Genomic DNA, 21,918 nt, shown 5'->3' with positions numbered 1-21,918 from the left:
GTGTGAATTCCTACCAAGTTGTTTTACTCCAGAAATGCAAGGTGAGTTAACATTCAAATATCAATAAATGTCATGCACCACATCCATAAAATAAAGGAGAAAATGTATATGATCATATCAGTATAGTCAGATAAAGCATTTGATAAAATTCAATAATTATGTATGATTAAAAACTCATAGCAAAGGGAAACTACAAAAAACTTTAGAGCCACCATCCTATTTATAGTGAAATGTGGAGAACGTCCACTGTAAGATTAGGAACAAAATAAGAATGCCAACTCTTACCTTTTCTATTCAACCTATTAGTAAAAGTATTAAATGGCATTAGCAGTAAGGCAGGAAAAAGAAATCAGAAATATAAGGCTAAGAAAGGAAGAAATCATACTGTCACTTTCCATAGTTGATATAATTAAGGATACAGAAAATCCAAAACCATCTACAGATAACTTATTAGAATATCAGTTAGTTTTTAGAAGAGTTGCCAGATAAGAGACCAAACATTAAAAAATTCCACTAACATTTTTCTGTGTCTGAAAAGTTATAAAATTAAAAACTAAAAAATATGCCATCTACATTATCATCAAAACATCATATACCTAATAATAAGTGTAATAAAAAATGTAAGAACCCTATTAGAATAGAAAACTATTGATATATCATAGAGAGAAATTAAAGGTGATCTAAATAGGATTTCTGCTTTGAGGCAGGATGTATAGGCATACCTCACTTTATTGCACTTCACTTTATTGTACCTTGCAGATAATGCTTTTTTTTTTTTTTTTTTTTACAAATTGAAGGTTTGTGGCAACCCTGTGTCAAGCAGCTCTACTGGTGGTGCCATTTTTCCAACAGCATTTGCTCACTTCGTGTCTCTATGTCATGTTTTGGTAAGTCTCACAATATTTCAAACTTTTTCACTATTATACTTGTTACATGATCTGTGATCAGTGATCTTTGATGTTACTATTGCAAAAAGATTACAGCTTGCTGAAGGCTCAGATGATGGGTAGCATTCTTAAAGTCTACTTTCAAATTAAGATATGTACTTTTTTTAGACATAATGCTATTGCACACTTAATAGACTACAGTATAGCATAAACATAACTTTTACATGCACTGGGAAACCAAACAACTCGTGTGACTTGCTTTCTTATGATATTCTCCTTATTGTGGTGTCTGGGACCAAAGCCATATCTCCATAATAATATGCCTGCACTAGGTAGGCACAGGCCATCACTCCTGCTGCAACGAGCAAACAAACTTGAATAAAAGATCATCGAGCTAAGGAAGCAATCAAGAAACAATATCAACTAATATGCTAGAGAGGGACATTTAGAGATTTGGAGCAGGGGTTTGGTGTAGGGAGACATACTCCACTGGAAAAGAGAAATCACCATATCTTTTGATGAACTCATTTGCTGGCATGATGGAGTGAAATCTAGCAGAATGTCAAGCCGATTTCCCCCACAGGACATTTCCTTAGTGTCAGGGTGGTATAGGATGATGGGGGACTGAGCCAAGAAAGCAGAGTGAAATTTCCTGCACAGTCATGGCACTAACAAACCAAATCCCGCTAGATAAAGGGGCCTGTGACAATCATTAGGTCTCCTCTTCAAGACATTTGCCAGTTTTTGAACCTATATAAAGCAGGAAGCTAAATACCTAATGCCTGAGGGAGAGAACTTTCCAAAGTGAGGAATTAGAGACCTACCAGACTCACAGTAAAAACCCAGAAGTGCCATCCCCAAGAAGGGGGCTGAGTCAGAAAAAGTGAAGTCATCTGCAATGTTTCAGTGTTTATGAGACAAATTTTCACTGAGAAAGTGTAACGGCAACAAATACATAGCTGGTCTCTCCTTACATTTGCCATACTCTGAAGCTGTGAGAACTGAGAGCCTAAAGAGCTGAATTCAAACATCTGAAAGACTGAAGTCAATAACTGACTGTATTTATTGAAGAATCAAAGACCTGTCAGGCTCACAGCAAAAATCCAGGGAGGCCACAAATTAGGAAAAATCATAGGTAGGATGAGACAACTAAAGCTCCAACCCAGTTCTGACCTAGTAAAATTCCTGAAATGACTGAAATGATCAGCCACTCTGATTAACAGAGAAAAGGGTAAATCTTCTCTGGTGCAAAGTAATAGCATCTTCAGTCTCTATGAATTTTTTATTCACCACGTCCAGCACACAATCAAAAATTATGAAATTCCTGAAGCAGGAAAAAGTGACTAAAACTTAAGACAAAAAAAAAAAAAAAAAAAAAAAACCAAGAAAAATTGATTTAGAGGGAATTCAGATTCTGGAGTTAGCACAGAACTTTAAAATGACTATATTGAGAGTAAAAGATGGGGATTAATAGATTAAAATATGGAGAATCTCAACAGAAAATTGGAATCAATTTTAAAAAATCAAATACAGATAAATGAAAAATAAGAAAACTGATCCCCAGCAGACCTTAGGGAATACTAGAAGAAATTTTTTTGGGCTGAAGTAAAATGGCCCAACATAGAACAGAGCTGGGCTCTCGGTCCCATATTGAACTCGAGTTGGAAGAGGCGAGTCCGGTCTCAAAACGGAGGTAAAACCGCCGCCCGGTCGCCCCCAGCCCGACTCCGGCCGCCGCCGCCGCCGGGGGGAGGAGGGCCATGATCCAAAGGAACCAGAACAGTTGAGAAAACTGTTTATTGGTGGTCTGAGCTTTGAAACTACAGACGATAGCTTAAGAGAACATTTTGAGAAATGGGGCACACTTACAGATTGTGTGGTGATGAGAGACCCCCAGACAAACCGTTCCAGGGGCTTTGGTTTTGTGACTTACTCTTGGGTTGAAGAGGTGGATGCAGCAATGTGTGCTCGACCACACAAGGTTGATGGGCGTGTAGTGGAACCAAAGAGAGCTGTTTCTAGAGAGGATTCTGTAAAGCCTGGTGCCCGTCTAACAGTGAAGAAAATTTTTGTTGGTGGTATTAAAGAAGATACAGAAGAATGTAATTCGAGAGACTACTTTGAAAAGTATGGCAAGATTGAAACCATAGGAGTTATGGAAGACAGGCAGAGTGGAAAAAAGAGAGGATTTGCTTTTGTAACTTTTGATGATCATGATACAGTTGATAAAATTGTTGTTCAGAAATACCACACTATTAATGGGCATAATTGTAAGTGAAAAAGGCCCTTTCTAAACAAGAAATGCAATCTGCTGGATCACAGAGAGGTCGTGGAGGTGGATCTGGCAACTTTATGGGTCGTGGAGGAAACTTTGGAGGTGGTGGAGGTAACTTTGGCCGTGGTGGAAACTTTGGTGGAAGAGGAGGCTATGGTGGTGGAGGTGGTGGCAGCAGAGGTAGTTATGGAGGAGGTGATGGTGGATAAAACGGATTTGGAGGCGACGGTGGTAACGATGGTGGTGGTCCTGGTTACAGTAGTAGAGGAGGCTATGGTGGTGGTGGACCAGGATATGGAAACCAAGATGGTGGATATGGTGGCGGTGGTGGAGGATATGATGCTTACAATGAAGGAGGAAATTTTGGAGGTAACTATGGTGGTGGTGGTGGGAGCTATAATGATTTTGGAAATTATAGTGGACAACAGCAATCAAATTATGGACCCATGAAGGGGGGCAGTTTTGGTGGAAGAAGCTCGGGAAGTCCCTATGGTGGTGGTTATGGATCTGGTGGTGGAAGTGGTGGATATGGTAGCAGAAGGTTCTCAAAACTCAGAAGAAAAGGGCTACAGTTCTTAGCAGGAGAGAGAGCGAGGAGTTGTCAGGAAAGCTGCAGGTTACTTTGAGACAGTCGTCCCAAATGCATTAGAGGAACTGTAAAAACCTGCCGCAGAAGGAACGATGATCCATAGTCAGAAAAGTTACTGCAGCTTAAACAGGAAACCCTTCTTGTTCAGGACTGTCCTAGCCACAGTTTGCAAAAAGTGCAGCTATTGATTCATGCAACGGAGGGTCAATTAGATGTACATTCCTGAGGTCTTTTATCTGTTGTAGCTTTGTCTTTTTCTTTTCATTACATCAGGTATATTGCCCTGTAAATTGTGGTAGTGGTACCAGGAATAAAAAATTAAGGAATTTTAAACTTTTCAATATTTGTGTAGTTCAGTTTTTCTACATTTTAGTACAGAAACTTTAACAAAATGCAGTTTTGAAGGTGTTTCCTTGTGAGTTAACAAGTAAAGAAGATCATTGTTCATTAATATTTTGTATGAATTTTGCTAAAGTTAACTGTAAAGAAACACCTGCTGACTTGCAGTTTAAGGGGATCTATTCTCCCCATTTCCAAACCATGAAATGAATGGGCTCTGACATGTGGAGAGAATAGATATTTGTATGTTTGCAATGTGTGTTTTAGATAATAGAATTGGGTATTTAAATTAGCATATTTGTGAATTTAATAGCTTTAAGATTTACTTCAAATGAAAAATCTCAGAATTCAAAAAAAAAAAAACAAAAGAACAGAGCTGGGAGCGCGATTGGCGCTGCCTGCGGGGGAGGAGCGCCGCCGCCGCCGCGAGCTGGGAGCTCGATTGGCGCTCCCTGCGGGGGAGGAGCGCCGCCGCCGCCGCCGCCGCGAGCTGGGAGCTCGACTGGCGCTCCCTGCGGGGGAGGAGCGCCGCCGTCGCCGCCGCGAGCCGGGAGCTCGATTGTCGCTGCCTGCGGGGGAGGAGCGCCGCCGCCGCGAGCTGGGAGCTCGCTTGGCACTGCCTGCGGGGGAGGAGCGCCGCCGCCGCCGCCGCCGCCGCGAGCTGGATTGGCGCTGCCTGCGGGGGAGGAGCGCCGCCGCGGCCGCCGCCGCGAGCTGGGAGCTCGTTTGGCGCTGCCTGCGGGGGAGGAGCGCCGCCGCCGCCGCCGCCGCCGCGAGCTGGGAGCTCCATTGGCGCTGCCTGCGGGGGAGGAGCGCCGCCGCCGCCGCCGCCGCCGCCGCCGCCGCCGCCGCGAGCTCGACTGGCGCTCCCTGCGGGGGAGGAGCGCCGCCGCCGCCGCCGCCGCGAGCTGGGAGCTCGATTGGCGCTGCCTGTGGGGGAGGAGCGCCGCCGCCGTCGCCGCCGCGAGCTGGGAGCTCGCTTGGCGCTGCCTGCGGGGGAGGAGCGCCGCCGCCGCGAGCTGGGAGCTCGCTTGGCACTGCCTGCGGGGGAGGAGCGCCGCCGCCGCCGCCGCCGCCGCGAGCTGGATTGGCGCTGCCTGCGGGGGAGGAGCGCCGCCGCCGTCGCCGCCGCGAGCTGGGAGCTCGTTTGGCGCTGCCTGCGGGGGAGGAGCGCCGCCGCCGCCGCCGCGAGCTGGGAGCTCGATTGGCGCTGCCTGCGGGGGAGGAGCGCCGCCGCCGTCGCCGCCGCGAGCTGGGAGCTCGATTGGCGCTGCCTGCGTGGGAGGAGCGCCGCCGCCGTCGCCGCCGCGAGCTGGGAGCTCGATTGGCGCTGCCTGCGTGGGAGGAGCGCCGCCGCCGTCGCCGCCGCGAGCTGGGAGCTCGATTGGCGCTGCCTGCGGGGGAGGAGCGCCGCCGCGGCCGCGAGCTGGGAGCTCGATTGGCGCTGCCTGCGGGGGAGGAGCGCCGCCGCCGTCGCCGCCGCGAGCTGGGAGCTCGATTGGCGCTGCCTGCGTGGGAGGAGCGCCGCCGCCGTCGCCGCCGCGAGCTGGGAGCTCGATTGGCGCTGCCTGCGTGGGAGGAGCGCCGCCGCCGCCGCCGCCCCCGCCGTCGCAGTCGTCGTGAGTGAAGAAGCGCCTCGGTGACGCCTGGTGAGGGCCCTCGCCGACGCCTGGGCTTACCTGCCGCCCGGCCAGCTCCGCTCGTTTCCCGTCCCCCGCGGCCCGGCGCGGGGCAGGCCTGCCAGGGCCATGGAGGACGAGGTGGTCCGCATTGCCAAGAAGATGGACAAGATGGTGCAGAAGAAAAACGCGGTGAGCGCGGCGGGCGGCGCGGGCCGGAGGGAGGCCGGGCGGCGGGCGGGGGCCAGTCGGCCTGAGGGGGCTCCCGGCCCGCGGTGAGCGCGGCGGGTGCTGCGAGACGGCGGCGAGGCCCGCGCTCTGGGGAGGGGTTCCTGGGGAGGGGGGAGCTTCGTGTCCCGCGGCCGCGTCCCGGGCAGGGGTTCTGGGGGGCGTCCTGTCCCGCAGCTGCGTCCCGGGCAGGGGTCTGGGGGGCGTCCTGTCCCGCAGCTGCGTCCCGGGCAGGGGTTCTGGGGGGCGTCCTGTCCCGCGGCCGCGTCCCGGGGAGGGGGTCCTGGGGGGGTCCCGGGGAGGGCGTCCGGTCCCGCGGCCACCGGCGCTGGGATCCGCCCTGGGCGCCCGAGGCCCCTCGTGATTAGCGCAGCCCGGTAAACTCTATGGAGGCATCCTCCTCATTATTTTAAACGTGACGGTGGTAAAGCCTCGCTGGTTTAGCTGAAGAGTGCAGAGAGCCCTCCCTGTTTGAAAGAATTGGTTCTCTTTCCCGGGCTCATTGGCCAGCAGCGAGAAAACAACATCAAACAGAGGTTTGTGATCAGTTTTAGACATGAAACTGTTCAAGCAAAACGTGAATTTCCTGGATCTTATTTTTGAGGAAGGCTGAACATTCCCTTGATTGTCTCAACTCCCCTGCATGTTTGCTTAGCAATTAAAAAAGGTGAACTACGCCAGTGTACTTGGCAAGTTGCTAAACTTTTTGGAAAAAGTGGATCTTGTTAGGCCGCGGAGTGCGGGGAGCTGTGTTTAAGGCATTGCCGCCGACGAGGCTGTGCTGCCGGCTGGATTTGGACACATGTCGTTGCTGGTCCTCTCAGTGGTTTACAGTTGCTACCGGTGGCGTTTTCTGTCACTGATAACGTGTGCACGTGAACGTGGTCTCTTGCGGTTTGTATGAGGTGCTCCAGTTTCTGCATTTCTTTCCACCTGTGTGGGCCACTCTCAGTCCCTTGCTTCCGAGTCGTCTGTATTTTCAGCTAAACTTCTGAAATTCTAAGTCCAACGAATGTGAAGGAGAGAAGGGCTGCTCTGATTTGCACAGCACTTTGGAGTTACAAAGCGTTTGTGCAGAATTCTTTGGGGACTCACGACAGCTGTGTTGCATTCATTTTACAGAATAAGAAACTGAGTCAGACCAAGCAGTTCACCTCCTTAAATGAAGTGTGCGTTGTGGATTAAGCCAGGACCCGAGTTTTCTGCTGGGCAGCATGCAGAAGTAGTGTTAAACACCGAATTCTTAAGACTTCAGACTTGGTGTGCGCCTCTTTTCCTTTAACAGGTGCATTGCCCGGCGTGTAATTTCATACCCTGTTCATCTGTCTTTGCAATTTTGGCTTTTTAAAGGATTTCCTGTTTGTTTTCTGTTGCAGACGTTGCCGGTGCCATTTATTGTTTCTGTTGATACAGGCCTTTCATTCCTCACTGCAAGTGATGAGTTCTGTATATTTGATTGGCTGAACGTTTCTGTTATTCTGTTTAAACTGGCAAGTTTTTTTTCTTTGCCTAGAGAACCCTAGACTCCCCTAGTAGAAGCTGGCTCCTAGGGAAAAAGGCCGTTTCTTGGGTAATTTTTTTCTCGAACTCAGGCTATAAAATGTGTACCTTTTAATCATCTAGTGCACTAGGTGTTTTTGTTTGTTTCCTTTCCTTGAAATAGACGTTTCCTAGAAATGAGGAATTCCTTAGTGAGCAAGTATGGAGAAGACCAGTTTGTATTTATCTGCAGTTCTCAAATTATAAACATATAATGCGTCAGCAGGAGAATGAGGATAAGCTCCACAGATGATCCTCAAGTCTCACTTTTCTTTTCAAATCTTATATTTCTAGTAGTACAGAACTTTACCAATATAAAAACTTGCCCCCCCCCCCCCCAAAAAAAAGAACACAACTGCAGGAAAGAACAAAGAGCACTTAAAGTGTGTGTGTGTCTAATATATACATGTACATATACCCAGGTACATACACCTTTATATTTATATGTTATTTTGTAAATAAGTGACAATAATAATGTCTTGTGGAGATGTAGAACAGAAGTATACAACGAAAGCACAAACAGCAGGAGGGGCAAATGGAGTTAAACTGTTCAACCTCCATGGGATGGTTCCATGGAGGAGGCAGAGAGGGGGATGGGATCCTCGAAGAGCTGCTGAAGACCTTGCATTTTTTGCAGATCTCTTTAGAATGCTACTTGCATATTGTGCTCTCACTGAATGCACCTGGCTGAGCTATGGCACATTAGCACGGTAAACATTTGTCAGATTTGCCCTAGTCAGAAAATTTTCTATACCTGCCATCCTGCTTGGCACTTAAAAAAAAATTTTTTTTTTTTAAGCTCTCTATGATATAGGGATGATGGGTGAAGAAGGTAGGCTGCAGGGTAATATGTAGTATGTATGATCCCATTTTGATACAGTAAACAGAAAGTATTAAATGCATGCCTGTTTGTATGAGCAGTGAGTTTGCATGGTTATCTCAAGAGGGAGGGAATGGGACGGGTAGAGAAAGAGACTGACCACAGACTATTGTTTTACTTGTTACAAGAGGCATGTGTTGCCTTCATTTCTGATTAAACTTTTTGTGTCCAGATTATTGTAGGTTTACATGCAGTTGTAAGAAATAATAGTGCGATAGCTCCTGTGTGTCCTTTACCCAGTTTTCCCCAATGGTAACATCTTACAGAATCATAGTATACTGTCACAACCTGGGTATTGCCATTGACACAGTCAAGATAGAGAACATTTCCATCCCACAGGATCTCTCCTGATGCCATTTTATAGCCACTGCTGCTCCCCCACTCCCCACCAAATCATAGTGATCTGATAGTGCAGTGGATAAAGTTGCAATAAAGTTTTTGTGCAGATGATCAAGGGAAAATACCCCCTGGGGAAGATGGCCCGTCTCCCACTCCCCCGGCCCTATCTGTCCCTGGCAACCTGTCATTTCAAGAATGTTATGTGGGACTTCCCTGGTGGCGCAGCGGTTAAGAATCTGCCTGCCATTGCAGGGGACATGGGTTTGATCCCTTGTCCGGGAAGATCCCACATGCCGCGGAGCAGCTAAGCCCATGCGCCACAACGACTGAGCCTGCGCTTTAGAGCCCGGGAGCCACAACTACTGAGCCCACGTGCCACAACTACTGAAGCCCGCGTGCCTAGAGCCCGTGCTCTGCAACAAGAGAAGCCACCGCAGCGAGAAGCCCGCACACTGCAACAAAGAGTAGCCCCCGCTCGCCGCAACTAGAGAAAGCCCACACGCAGCAACGAAGACCCAACGCAGCCAAAAATAAAATAAATTAACTAATTAATTAAAAAAAAAGAATGTTATGTGAATAAAATCATATAGTGTGTAACCTTTTTTTTTTTTTAAGTAAAAAAAATTTTTTTTTGGCTGCGCTGCCGGTTGTGCGATCTTAGTTCCCCGACCAAGGATTGAACCCAGCCCAGGTAGTGAAAGTGCTGAGTGCTAAACACTGGACCGCCAGGGAATTCCCAGTATGCAACCTTTTGGATTGGCCTTTTTCAATCAGTGTAATTCCCTGGAGAGTCATCCAAATTGCATGAATCAACAGTGCTCCTCTTTTTAAAAAAAAATATTTATTTATTTATTTATTTGGCTGTGCGGGTCTTTAGTTGCAGCATGCGGGATCTAGTTCCCTGACCAGGGATGGAACCTGGGCCCCCTGCATTGAGAGTGCAGAGTCTTAACCGCTGGAACACCAGAGAGGTCCCAGTGCCGCTTTCTTTTTAATTGCTGAGTAGTATTCCATGGTTTGGCTGTACTTCAGTTTGTTTAATCACTTGCCCATTGAAGAACATCTGAGTTTTTTTTCCCATTTCCTGACTATTACTGATAGAGATGCTGTGGACATTTGTGTACCTTTTTTTGTGCGAACATGCGTTCTCTGGGATAAATGCCGTAGGGTATGTGTTGCTTTTTTTGTTTTTTTTCCGGCTACGCTGTGCCACATGTGGGATCTTGGTTCCCCAATCAGGGATCGAGCCCGTGCCCCCTGCATTGGGAGCTTGGAGTCTTAACCACTGGACTGCCAGGGAAATTCCTGTATTGCTCCCCCCGCCCCACTTGATTGATTGATTGGTTGATTGGCTGTATTGGGTCTTAGTTGCGGCACGCGGGACCTTCGTTAAGGCATGTGGGATCTTTATTGTCGTTGCGGCGCACGGGCTCTTCGTTGCAGCATGAGAGCTTCTCTCTAGTTGTGGCGTGCGGGTTTTCTCTCTCTAGTTGTGGCACGTGGGCTCTGTAGTTGTGGCGTGCAGGCTCCAGAGCGCGTGGGCTCTGTAGTTTGCTGCACGTGGGCTACCTCATTGAGGTGTGCGAGCTCAGTAGTTTGGTGCGAGGGCTTAGTTGCCCCGCGGCATGTGGGATCTTAGTTCCCCGACCGGGAATCGAACCCGCGTCCCCTGCATTGCAGGACGGATTCTTTACCACTGAACCACCAGGGAAGTCCCTGTATTGCTTTTTTAAATTAAAAAAAAAAAAAAAGGAAAAGCAATTAGAGGTGAAACAACTAATTATATGATGGCCTTTCAAAGTACATATTCAAACCCTACATTCTTGGTGTACATAAGTTATTTATGTTGATTTGTGGTGTTTAGCTCTAGCAACAAGGCAATAATAATAACGCTGTAGTTTTCCTTGTTTCTTTCAACTGATGATCTGTGTATTTATTACAAATATTAATTAACACTCACAAGCTACCAGGAGGCAAGTAATGGTTAGCGCTGGTGTGGTTAACTCCTTTATAGATAGGGAGGTTGAGGCATGGGTATTGTGGAATTTGCCATGTTGAGGCATGGGTATTGTGGAATTTGCCTAAGGTTATATAGCACTGTGTTCTGACTCAGATTCATTCAGATTTATTCCTTCCCTTTCTGTCTCCTGAATTAACGCTTTGTAATTTTGACCTAGGTGTGAGGACACGAAAAGGGTTTTTTTCTGTATCTGAGGTTTAGTGCTTGTTTTATAGAAGCAATATAGTATAGTGGTTAGAGTAGGCACTTTAGCATCTGATTTTTGTTTTTTTCTTAAGTCTTTAATGAATTTGTTACAATATTGCTTCTGTTTTATGTTTTGCACATGCCGGAAAGGTAATAGGCCTTGGCCCCTGGGCCTGGGCTTCGTCTCTTGTGCTGTCTCCTGTCCCTGTTGCCCCCGCGCGCTGGCCCGTCCGCGCTGTGCCAGGGGGTATTGGTCGTCTCGCGGCTCAGTTCACAGTAGCTGAAAGGGACAGTGTGTGATGTTCTCATTTCTGCCCATCGTTTTCAAAGGGAGGCTCTGGCCATTGCTCCTCGGGTAAAATGCAGAGGGAGTGCTTTTTAAGATGGGACTGTCAGTGTTGGGGACACTCCTTAATTACCAAAACGGAATCCCCTTCAGTTCCTCCAGCTGTGTTGTTTTGGCACAGAAGATGTGAGTAATAGGAACTGGAGCTAAGTTGGAGTGAAAAAACGCACCGGTCCCGCCGAATTTTCCATCGAAACAGTTGATTTGTGTTGTCTGTAGGAATTCTAAAGGGCGTACCGTTGCTTCCTAACCGGAGTCATTTGAGAGATCTACCTCTGTACGTTCAAATGATTAATTTTGAGACTTTGCTCATGTGTGCAGTAAACCCTTTAATTCCCTAAGACCTTCCTTTCCTCCATCTCCTACCCCATTAAGCCCGCTTCAGTTCATCTCCTGAATTTCTTTGGAATCTGTCAGCTCTCCCTCAACACCCTAATACTGAACTTGCCTGTGTGTTGCGATTAGGTCCTAACTAGTGTCCATATATCTTGTTTCCTTCCAATCCATTCTTCACACAAAAAACCTTCAAGGCAAGTTGGAACATTGCTCATAAACATCGCTCACAAACATTGTTTTGAGAATAGAAAACACAGTGTTTGTTGGCCTTTAAGACTCTGCGTGGTCTAGAATCCTCTCTGCTTCTCTAGCCCCATCTTGTGCCACTTGTGCCCTCACTTTCTATGCTTCAGATACACTGAATTAACCTTAGTTCTCACTCATCTGACAGAAGTCAGTTCAGATATTATTTTTCACTGTGATCCCTAGCATTAAGCAAGTTGATTATCACGTTTTGTATGAGGACTAAAACTAAACTGGGAAGTGGAAGAATTGAGTTTAAACTGTTTCAGTCAACACGCATGTATTAATGATACCTACATATTGAACACCGGGCTAGGTTTCATGAGGGATACAGAAGTTCTGGCCATCTCTGGTTTTGGATATCCCTTATTTGTTGAGACCTTTGCGTTGTTTGGTTGCCTTTTGTCTGTTTTCAAGATGGGAAAACAGGAACGAGGGAAGTATAGGTTATTACTAGGTGGGGTTGAACAAGTGGAGCAGCAAACTGCAAGGCAGAAAGAAGAGGGACGTACTATAGAGGGATATGATTTCCATTCTCAAGGCGCCTGCATCCTGTGCAGGGAGACAGCCTAACATAAAATGTGCCTAACAAAAAATATATTGACTTCTTACTAAAAATCTGCAGTTCATATAACCAAGGGGTTTATAACTTCTCCTTTAAAAGTGATATTCCTGGGACTTCCCTGGTGGTCCAGTGGTGAAGACTCTGCGCTTCCAATGCAGCAGGCGTGGGTTCAATTCCTGGTTGGGGAGCTAAGATCCCACATGCTGCGCAGCCAAAGAAATTTTTTTCAAAAGTTATACTCCTGTATTATTGAATTTAGTGGTTTAGATTTTGTTTTAATGTTAAGAAGATTTCAGTTTATTTACCAGGAACAAACAAAACATAATGTAAAAATAGTTTCCCAGAAACGATTTCCATCATTCTCTTCTTCCCTTTCTCCCGCAGACTGGTGTTTCATCTTTACAAGCTCTCTGTCTTTCCATAGGAAAGCTGTCTGGCTTGGAGGTTGCAATCCCAGGGAATTTTTCATCAGCGGGGAAGTCTCCATCACTACAGAGGGATCAAGGGAGAAGTCAGTCCCTGGTAAGTGAGATGCTCCCCCTAAACACCAACACAGCAGTCGTGTACCTTTTAAGGGGTTCAAGGGCAAGATGGGCTAGGCATTTCTACTAACTCTTCTTAAGGACCATGGACAGTGCCGTAAGCTACGAGGTAAGCGGTGACTGTTGTAATTCTTACTGGTGATCATTTCCTGTCACTGATTCTCGGCTTTCTTTGTATTTCATAGGACTGTTGTCAGTCCAATAGAAAATGAGTCTTATTTTTAAAAAACTGAAATGTTTTACAAAGCCTAGCATTCTCATATAGAGTCCTTTCCATTCTCCCCACTTTCCCAAGAGGCTATGAACGCTTCACACCATGAACTAGGAGAGGGGGTAGAGCCCTTTCTGATGAAATACATCAACAAAGACAGAGTCTTAGCCTGCTTGCTCTCTGGACAGGATCTCGGACTACAAGGTCTTCAATCCTGGTATAAATGAAGGAAGTGAGGACAGTTCAACTGGCACTCTCATAACAAGAGTTGTGAAACACCTTCCAAAGAGACTATAGCAGTAGATGAGGGAAGGGAGTGCTACAGTGTGGTAGTACAGGGGGAATGATCGGCTACAGCAGTGAAAAATGTGGTACCTATTGGTGTGCTCTCGGGGTTCTTGTACATGTAGCATAGATGACCTTTACAGTGGCCCTCTCACCTTCCCACCTGCATTAGGTGTTCTTTTTTTTTTAAATTTATGTTTATTTATTTATTTATTGTTTGAACTTATTTATTCTATGTGTTTATTTTTTTGGCTGCACTGGGTCTTCATTGCTGTGCACGGGCTTTCTCTAGTTGGCGGCTAGCGGGGGCTACTCTTGGTTGCGGTGTGCGGGCGTCTCATCGCGGTGGCGTCTATTGTTGCGGAGCATGCGCTCTAGGCGCGTGGGCTTCGGTAGTTGCGGCTCACGGGCTCTAGAATGCAGGCTCAGTAGTTGTGGCACATGGGCTTAGTTGCTCCACGGCATGTGGGATCTTCGCAGACCAGGGCTCGAACCCGTGTCCCCCGCATTGCATTGGCAGGTGGATTCTTAACCACTGCGCCACCAGGGAAGCCCTATTCTGTATACTTTTAAAATATTTTTTAAAATTTTACTTCTGAATCCACAGAGTTAAAAATCTTTTATTATTAAACCAAATAATATTTCTCTTTTAAAGGAGTCCTTTCTACCAAGTACCTGTATGTAAAGGTAAGACCGTGAACTGTGGGCTCTATGTAGACCGATCCATTTGATGTCAGAAGAGGTATAAAATACACTTTCACAGTTGGATTTCCTCTCCTGTGCTCTGCCACCAACATGAAAACAGCATACCCAGAGTAGCCTGGGTTTCAGTACAAGGCATGTGGAACAGACCCAAACCGTTTTTGCATCCTGATGCCAAACTCCAACTGACTCATAAGCCCATGAGTGAGGAAAGCAAATGTCTGTTGTTACGAAGCACTGAGATTTTCGAGGTTCTTATACAGTATCACGGTGGCAATAGGTAACTGACACATTAAAGGTGTTCTGTGTGATATTGATTAGACTATACATTTGGGGGGCATAATTTTATATCACAATAAAAATGTATAAGATATATAACCATCTCGGGTTTCCCTGATAGCGCAGTGGTTAAGAATCCGCCTGCCAATGCAGGGGACACGGGTGCCAGCCCTGGTCCGGGAAGATCCCCCATGCCGCGGAGCAACTAAGCCCATGTGCCACAACTACTGAGCCTGCGCTCTAGAGCCCGCGAGCCACAACTACTGAGCCCATGCACCGAAGCCCACGCGCCTAGAGCCCGTGCTCCACCACAAGAGAAGCCACCGCAATGAGAAGCCCGTGCACCGCAACGAAGAGTAGCCCCCGCTCGCCGCAACTAGAGAAAGGCTGCACGCAGCGATGAAGACCCAACACAGCCAAAAATAAAATAAATAAAAGTAAAAAAAAAAAAAAGAAAAGAAATATAACCATTTCAACATATAAATGTATTTATTCAAATTAAATTCAGTGCAATTTACATGTGGAACTAAGCAATTTTCTTTATACATTTAGGCATATTCCATTTATACCTACAGACAGATAAACTTTTTGCACAAGTAGGAAAACTTAAAATATATTTTGAATAGATTTGTACAAACTGTTGAATACTTTAAAATTAGTAATTGAAAGTTCCCACCCTCATTTGGAGGTAGAATGGGAACTTAACTTTCCAGTTACTGGTCTGAAAAAGAAAATAACTTGCTATAATTTTGAATGTTATATAGTATAAGCACTATAAAAATATCACTGTCATGATAGCATAGGAACACTCTAAATGTAGACCTTATGGTAGAAATTGCTAGCTGTTCACCAAAACTCATTTCTTCTTCATCCTGGAAAGCACAGCTAAACTATTCCTAGTCAGTGGAAAGTGATGTGGGCCACACCTAGGCCTAGCCCATAAAAGCCTCCCAACATGTGCTCCTCCATGCTTTTCGTCCCTTCCAGTTGACTATGATGATGAATCCAAGGTTCCATGTTTTAAAGAAAGCAGAGTCACAGTCAACCTGGGTCCCTGCTCAACGTTTCTTGAGCAAGAAATAGACTGGTATTGTGTTTGCTATCTGTTCACTGTATCATGCAAAACAATAGTAAAAGAAACAATGCCAAATAGTTATCTACCTCCCTAAAATTGAACCTCTATAGTTTTTATGTTTTCATGAACTACTTGCATTCTTATGACAAGTATTATGAGTTGAAAATACGTCAGCCACAAGTAGCATGAGTTTCACATAGGTTGTTAACTTCACTAGAAATTGAAGTAAAAACATAATAAATTATATTCTCTTCATAGCTATGTAAATAAAAGATGTTTTAATCATGTACAACCTAATGCTTAAAATTAAAATTAGGTTTTCTAACTAGAAAGACCCAATCAAGAAATTTCTTAGTTAATGACACACAAAAGTTGGTAATGTGACCTAAAATTCTCTTACCATCTGTGCCATGAAGAACAGTAATCTGTTGGACTGAAGATGATGAAGCAAACTTGACAGGAACTTTGCCCAACTTCTGTGTACTGAGGTCTGGAATATCATGTCCACGATCTTCAGCATTAACAAAAATCTCAGATGAAAACATGGTTTTTCCTGGACTCTCTGTTGTTATCTGAGTGACTGCATCAGATGATAATTTTCCAGAGAAGGGAGAAAACGGGGTCTTAATCTCCTTTGGTGATCTGAACAAAAAAGAGAAAGCACACAGCAGGTCATATCCTTGGCTTATCAAATACTGTAATTTCTTTCCAAATGTGGCTTCAATATTTTTTGGAGACACATCCAACTCAAATGGTTAAGTTATTTCTGCAGTACCCTGTGCTTTTTTACATACTTATTACAGGGTGATCATGCATGAGTTTACTTTTACTTATTTTAAAATCTACTTTTATTTTGGATTTAGAATGCTATTATATAAGGAAAGGGTACTTTTCAGTTGAAGTGGAAAGATATCCATTAAAAAATAATTACTGGAAGTCCACTATAAATTAGGGGACTATGCTAAACGCATAGAGTGTACAAAAATAAAAAAGAAACAGAGCCTTTCCTCAAAAAGTTTATATGTCAGTGGGGGAACCAGAGGTTTTTAAGGTTGTAATTATGTATATAGATTATAAAGAATCCATATTAAAACATAATGGAGTAAATAAATGAGTGTATAAATAAATAAATAATAGGAGGGAGGGAGAAGACAAATCTTGCCAACAGAAGAATTCCATATGTAGGTAACCTCCCCCCCGCCCCCCCCCGGCATCCATCTCCTCCCCAAGGAGGTGGAGGTGAAGCTTAATCTTCCCCTTAAGTCCAGTCCTGGGCTGGCCTTAATGATTGAATTCCAGAGACAGTATAAAATGGGAGAAAAAGTAACTTTACAGTGGAGAAACCAAGCAAACACCATGTTATGCAAGTGATGATGTTTCACATCACCAGTGATGTCACGGAGACACTACATACTCTCTGTTATGATGTGATGAGACGGTTACTTCGCTTCTGCGGTATTCTTTGTCAAAACCTATAACTCCAGTCGAATCATGAGAAAAACATCAGCCAAACCCAGACTGAGAACAATTCTACAAAATATCAGACAAATATTCCTCAAGACTGTCAAAATCATGAAAAACAAGGAAGGAATGAGGAACTGTCATAGACCAGAGAAGACTAAGGAGACATGACAACTAACTAAGTGGAATGTGATATACTGGATTGGGTCCTAGAACAGAAAAAGGTCATTAACAGGAAAACTGGTGAAATCCAAAAAAAGTCTTAAGTTTAGTTAATAGTAATGTATAAATGTTGGCTTTTTAATTTTGAAAAATATACTATGGTAGTATAAGATGTTAGCAATAGGAAAAACTGGGAGAGAGGTAAAGGGAACTCTGTTTGTATCTTTTCTGCAGATTTGAAATTATTTGAAAATGAAAAAGGTCATTTTTAAAAAATGGAGTAATACTGTATTGTATTATATCACAGAAGAAGAAGACCTTTTAAAAGGTCTTTTAAATCTCTACCCTCTATATACTATTCACTAATTAAAAGGACAATTATGAGAAAAGAAAATAGGCCCATCTCCCTTATGTATACAGAAGCAAAAATCATACACAAAATGTTAGACAATCAAATGTAGAGTGTGTGAGTGAGTGAATGTGTGTGTGTGTGTGTGTGTGTGTGTGTGTGTGTGTGTGTGAATTCCTACCAAGTTGTTTTACTCCAGAAATGCAAGGTGAGTTAACATTCAAATATCAATAAATGTCATGCACCACATCCATAAAATAAAGGAGAAAATGTATATGATCATATCAGTATAGTCAGATAAAGCATTTGATAAAATTCAATAATTATGTATGATTAAAAACTCATAGCAAAGGGAAACTACAAAAAACTTTAGAGCCACCATCCTATTTATAGTGAAATGTGGAGAACGTCCACTGTAAGATTAGGAACAAAATAAGAATGCCAACTCTTACCTTTTCTATTCAACCTATTAGTAAAAGTATTAAATGGCATTAGCAGTAAGGCAGGAAAAAGAAATCAGAAATATAAGGCTAAGAAAGGAAGAAATCATACTGTCACTTTCCATAGTTGATATAATTAAGGATACAGAAAATCCAAAACCATCTACAGATAACTTATTAGAATATCAGTTAGTTTTTAGAAGAGTTGCCAGATAAGAGACCAAACATTAAAAAATTCCACTAACATTTTTCTGTGTCTGAAAAGTTATAAAATTAAAAACTAAAAAATATGCCATCTACATTATCATCAAAACATCATATACCTAATAATAAGTGTAATAAAAAATGTAAGAACCCTATTAGAATAGAAAACTATTGATATATCATAGAGAGAAATTAAAGGTGATCTAAATAGGATTTCTGCTTTGAGGCAGGATGTATAGGCATACCTCACTTTATTGCACTTCACTTTATTGTACCTTGCAGATAATGCTTTTTTTTTTTTTTTTTTTTTTTTTTTTTTTTTTTACAAATTGAAGGTTTGTGGCAACCCTGTGTCAAGCAGCTCTACTGGTGGTGCCATTTTTCCAACAGCATTTGCTCACTTCGTGTCTCTATGTCATGTTTTGGTAAGTCTCACAATATTTCAAACTTTTTCACTATTATACTTGTTACATGATCTGTGATCAGTGATCTTTGATGTTACTATTGCAAAAAGATTACAGCTTGCTGAAGGCTCAGATGATGGGTAGCATTCTTAAAGTCTACTTTCAAATTAAGATATGTACTTTTTTTAGACATAATGCTATTGCACACTTAATAGACTACAGTATAGCATAAACATAACTTGTACATGCACTGGGAAACCAAACAACTCGTGTGACTTGCTTTCTTATGATATTCTCCTTATTGTGGTGTCTGGGACCAAAGCCATATCTCCATAATAATATGCCTGCACTAGGTAGGCACAGGCCATCACTCCTGCTGCAACGAGCAAACAAACTTGAATAAAAGATCATCGAGCTAAGGAAGCAATCAAGAAACAATATCAACTAATATGCTAGAGAGGGACATTTAGAGATTTGGAGCAGGGGTTTGGTGTAGGGAGACATACTCCACTGGAAAAGAGAAATCACCATATCTTTTGATGAACTCATTTGCTGGCATGATGGAGTGAAATCTAGCAGAATGTCAAGCCGATTTCCCCCACAGGACATTTCCTTAGTGTCAGGGTGGTATAGGATGATGGGGGACTGAGCCAAGAAAGCAGAGTGAAATTTCCTGCACAGTCATGGCACTAACAAACCAAATCCCGCTAGATAAAGGGGCCTGTGACAATCATTAGGTCTCCTCTTCAAGACATTTGCCAGTTTTTGAACCTATATAAAGCAGGAAGCTAAATACCTAATGCCTGAGGGAGAGAACTTTCCAAAGTGAGGAATTAGAGACCTACCAGACTCACAGTAAAAACCCAGAAGTGCCATCCCCAAGAAGGGGGCTGAGTCAGAAAAAGTGAAGTCATCTGCAATGTTTCAGTGTTTATGAGACAAATTTTCACTGAGAAAGTGTAACGGCAACAAATACATAGCTGGTCTCTCCTTACATTTGCCATACTCTGAAGCTGTGAGAACTGAGAGCCTAAAGAGCTGAATTCAAACATCTGAAAGACTGAAGTCAATAACTGACTGTATTTATTGAAGAATCAAAGACCTGTCAGGCTCACAGCAAAAATCCAGGGAGGCCACAAATTAGGAAAAATCATAGGTAGGATGAGACAACTAAAGCTCCAACCCAGTTCTGACCTAGTAAAATTCCTGAAATGACTGAAATGATCAGCCACTCTGATTAACAGAGAAAAGGGTAAATCTTCTCTGGTGCAAAGTAATAGCATCTTCAGTCTCTATGAATTTTTTATTCACCACGTCCAGCACACAATCAAAAATTATGAAATTCCTGAAGCAGGAAAAAGTGACTAAAACTTAAGACAAAAAAACAACAAAAAAAAAAAAAACCAAGAAAAATTGATTTAGAGGGAATTCAGATTCTGGAGTTAGCACAGAACTTTAAAATGACTATATTGAGAGTAAAAGATGGGGATTAATAGATTAAAATATGGAGAATCTCAACAGAAAATTGGAATCAATTTTAAAAAATCAAATACAGATAAATGAAAAATAAGAAAACTGATCCCCAGCAGACCTTAGGGAATACTAGAAGAAATTTTTTTGGGCTGAAGTAAAATGGCCCAACATAGAACAGAGCTGGGCTCTCGGTCCCATATTGAACTCGAGTTGGAAGAGGCGAGTCCGGTCTCAAAACGGAGGTAAAACCGCCGCCCGGTCGCCCCCAGCCCGACTCCGGCCGCCGCCGCCGCCGGGGGGAGGAGGGCCATGATCCAAAGGAACCAGAACAGTTGAGAAAACTGTTTATTGGTGGTCTGAGCTTTGAAACTACAGACGATAGCTTAAGAGAACATTTTGAGAAATGGGGCACACTTACAGATTGTGTGGTGATGAGAGACCCCCAGACAAACCGTTCCAGGGGCTTTGGTTTTGTGACTTACTCTTGGGTTGAAGAGGTGGATGCAGCAATGTGTGCTCGACCACACAAGGTTGATGGGCGTGTAGTGGAACCAAAGAGAGCTGTTTCTAGAGAGGATTCTGTAAAGCCTGGTGCCCGTCTAACAGTGAAGAAAATTTTTGTTGGTGGTATTAAAGAAGATACAGAAGAATGTAATTCGAGAGACTACTTTGAAAAGTATGGCAAGATTGAAACCATAGGAGTTATGGAAGACAGGCAGAGTGGAAAAAAGAGAGGATTTGCTTTTGTAACTTTTGATGATCATGATACAGTTGATAAAATTGTTGTTCAGAAATACCACACTATTAATGGGCATAATTGTAAGTGAAAAAGGCCCTTTCTAAACAAGAAATGCAATCTGCTGGATCACAGAGAGGTCGTGGAGGTGGATCTGGCAACTTTATGGGTCGTGGAGGAAACTTTGGAGGTGGTGGAGGTAACTTTGGCCGTGGTGGAAACTTTGGTGGAAGAGGAGGCTATGGTGGTGGAGGTGGTGGCAGCAGAGGTAGTTATGGAGGAGGTGATGGTGGATAAAACGGATTTGGAGGCGACGGTGGTAACGATGGTGGTGGTCCTGGTTACAGTAGTAGAGGAGGCTATGGTGGTGGTGGACCAGGATATGGAAACCAAGATGGTGGATATGGTGGCGGTGGTGGAGGATATGATGCTTACAATGAAGGAGGAAATTTTGGAGGTAACTATGGTGGTGGTGGTGGGAGCTATAATGATTTTGGAAATTATAGTGGACAACAGCAATCAAATTATGGACCCATGAAGGGGGGCAGTTTTGGTGGAAGAAGCTCGGGAAGTCCCTATGGTGGTGGTTATGGATCTGGTGGTGGAAGTGGTGGATATGGTAGCAGAAGGTTCTCAAAACTCAGAAGAAAAGGGCTACAGTTCTTAGCAGGAGAGAGAGCGAGGAGTTGTCAGGAAAGCTGCAGGTTACTTTGAGACAGTCGTCCCAAATGCATTAGAGGAACTGTAAAAACCTGCCGCAGAAGGAACGATGATCCATAGTCAGAAAAGTTACTGCAGCTTAAACAGGAAACCCTTCTTGTTCAGGACTGTCCTAGCCACAGTTTGCAAAAAGTGCAGCTATTGATTCATGCAACGGAGGGTCAATTAGATGTACATTCCTGAGGTCTTTTATCTGTTGTAGCTTTGTCTTTTTCTTTTCATTACATCAGGTATATTGCCCTGTAAATTGTGGTAGTGGTACCAGGAATAAAAAATTAAGGAATTTTAAACTTTTCAATATTTGTGTAGTTCAGTTTTTCTACATTTTAGTACAGAAACTTTAACAAAATGCAGTTTTGAAGGTGTTTCCTTGTGAGTTAACAAGTAAAGAAGATCATTGTTCATTAATATTTTGTATGAATTTTGCTAAAGTTAACTGTAAAGAAACACCTGCTGACTTGCAGTTTAAGGGGATCTATTCTCC

At 43.9% G+C, this 21,918-nt stretch overlaps 1 pseudogene across 1 annotated transcript in view; it reads left to right on the top strand.

Annotated features, from left to right (window-relative positions):
• LOC309621752 overlaps positions 1–21,381 on the top strand; it is a 36,697-nt pseudogene extending 15,316 nt beyond the window's left edge. The window contains exons 2-3 of the transcript in view: positions 20,248–21,343; positions 21,375–21,381. The product of the transcript in view is annotated as an uncharacterized misc_RNA (transcript). The remainder of the gene's footprint in view (positions 1–20,247; positions 21,344–21,374) is intronic.
• Positions 21,382–21,918: the final 537 nt, after the last annotated feature.

This window comes from Balaenoptera borealis (assembly GCF_965194805.1).
Source record: "Balaenoptera borealis genome assembly, contig: HAP1_SCAFFOLD_947, whole genome shotgun sequence".
Taxonomy (NCBI): domain Eukaryota; kingdom Metazoa; phylum Chordata; class Mammalia; order Artiodactyla; family Balaenopteridae; genus Balaenoptera; species Balaenoptera borealis.
The sequence above is the reverse complement of the archived record's forward strand: the minus strand, read 5'-3'. Positions and strand labels throughout refer to the sequence as shown.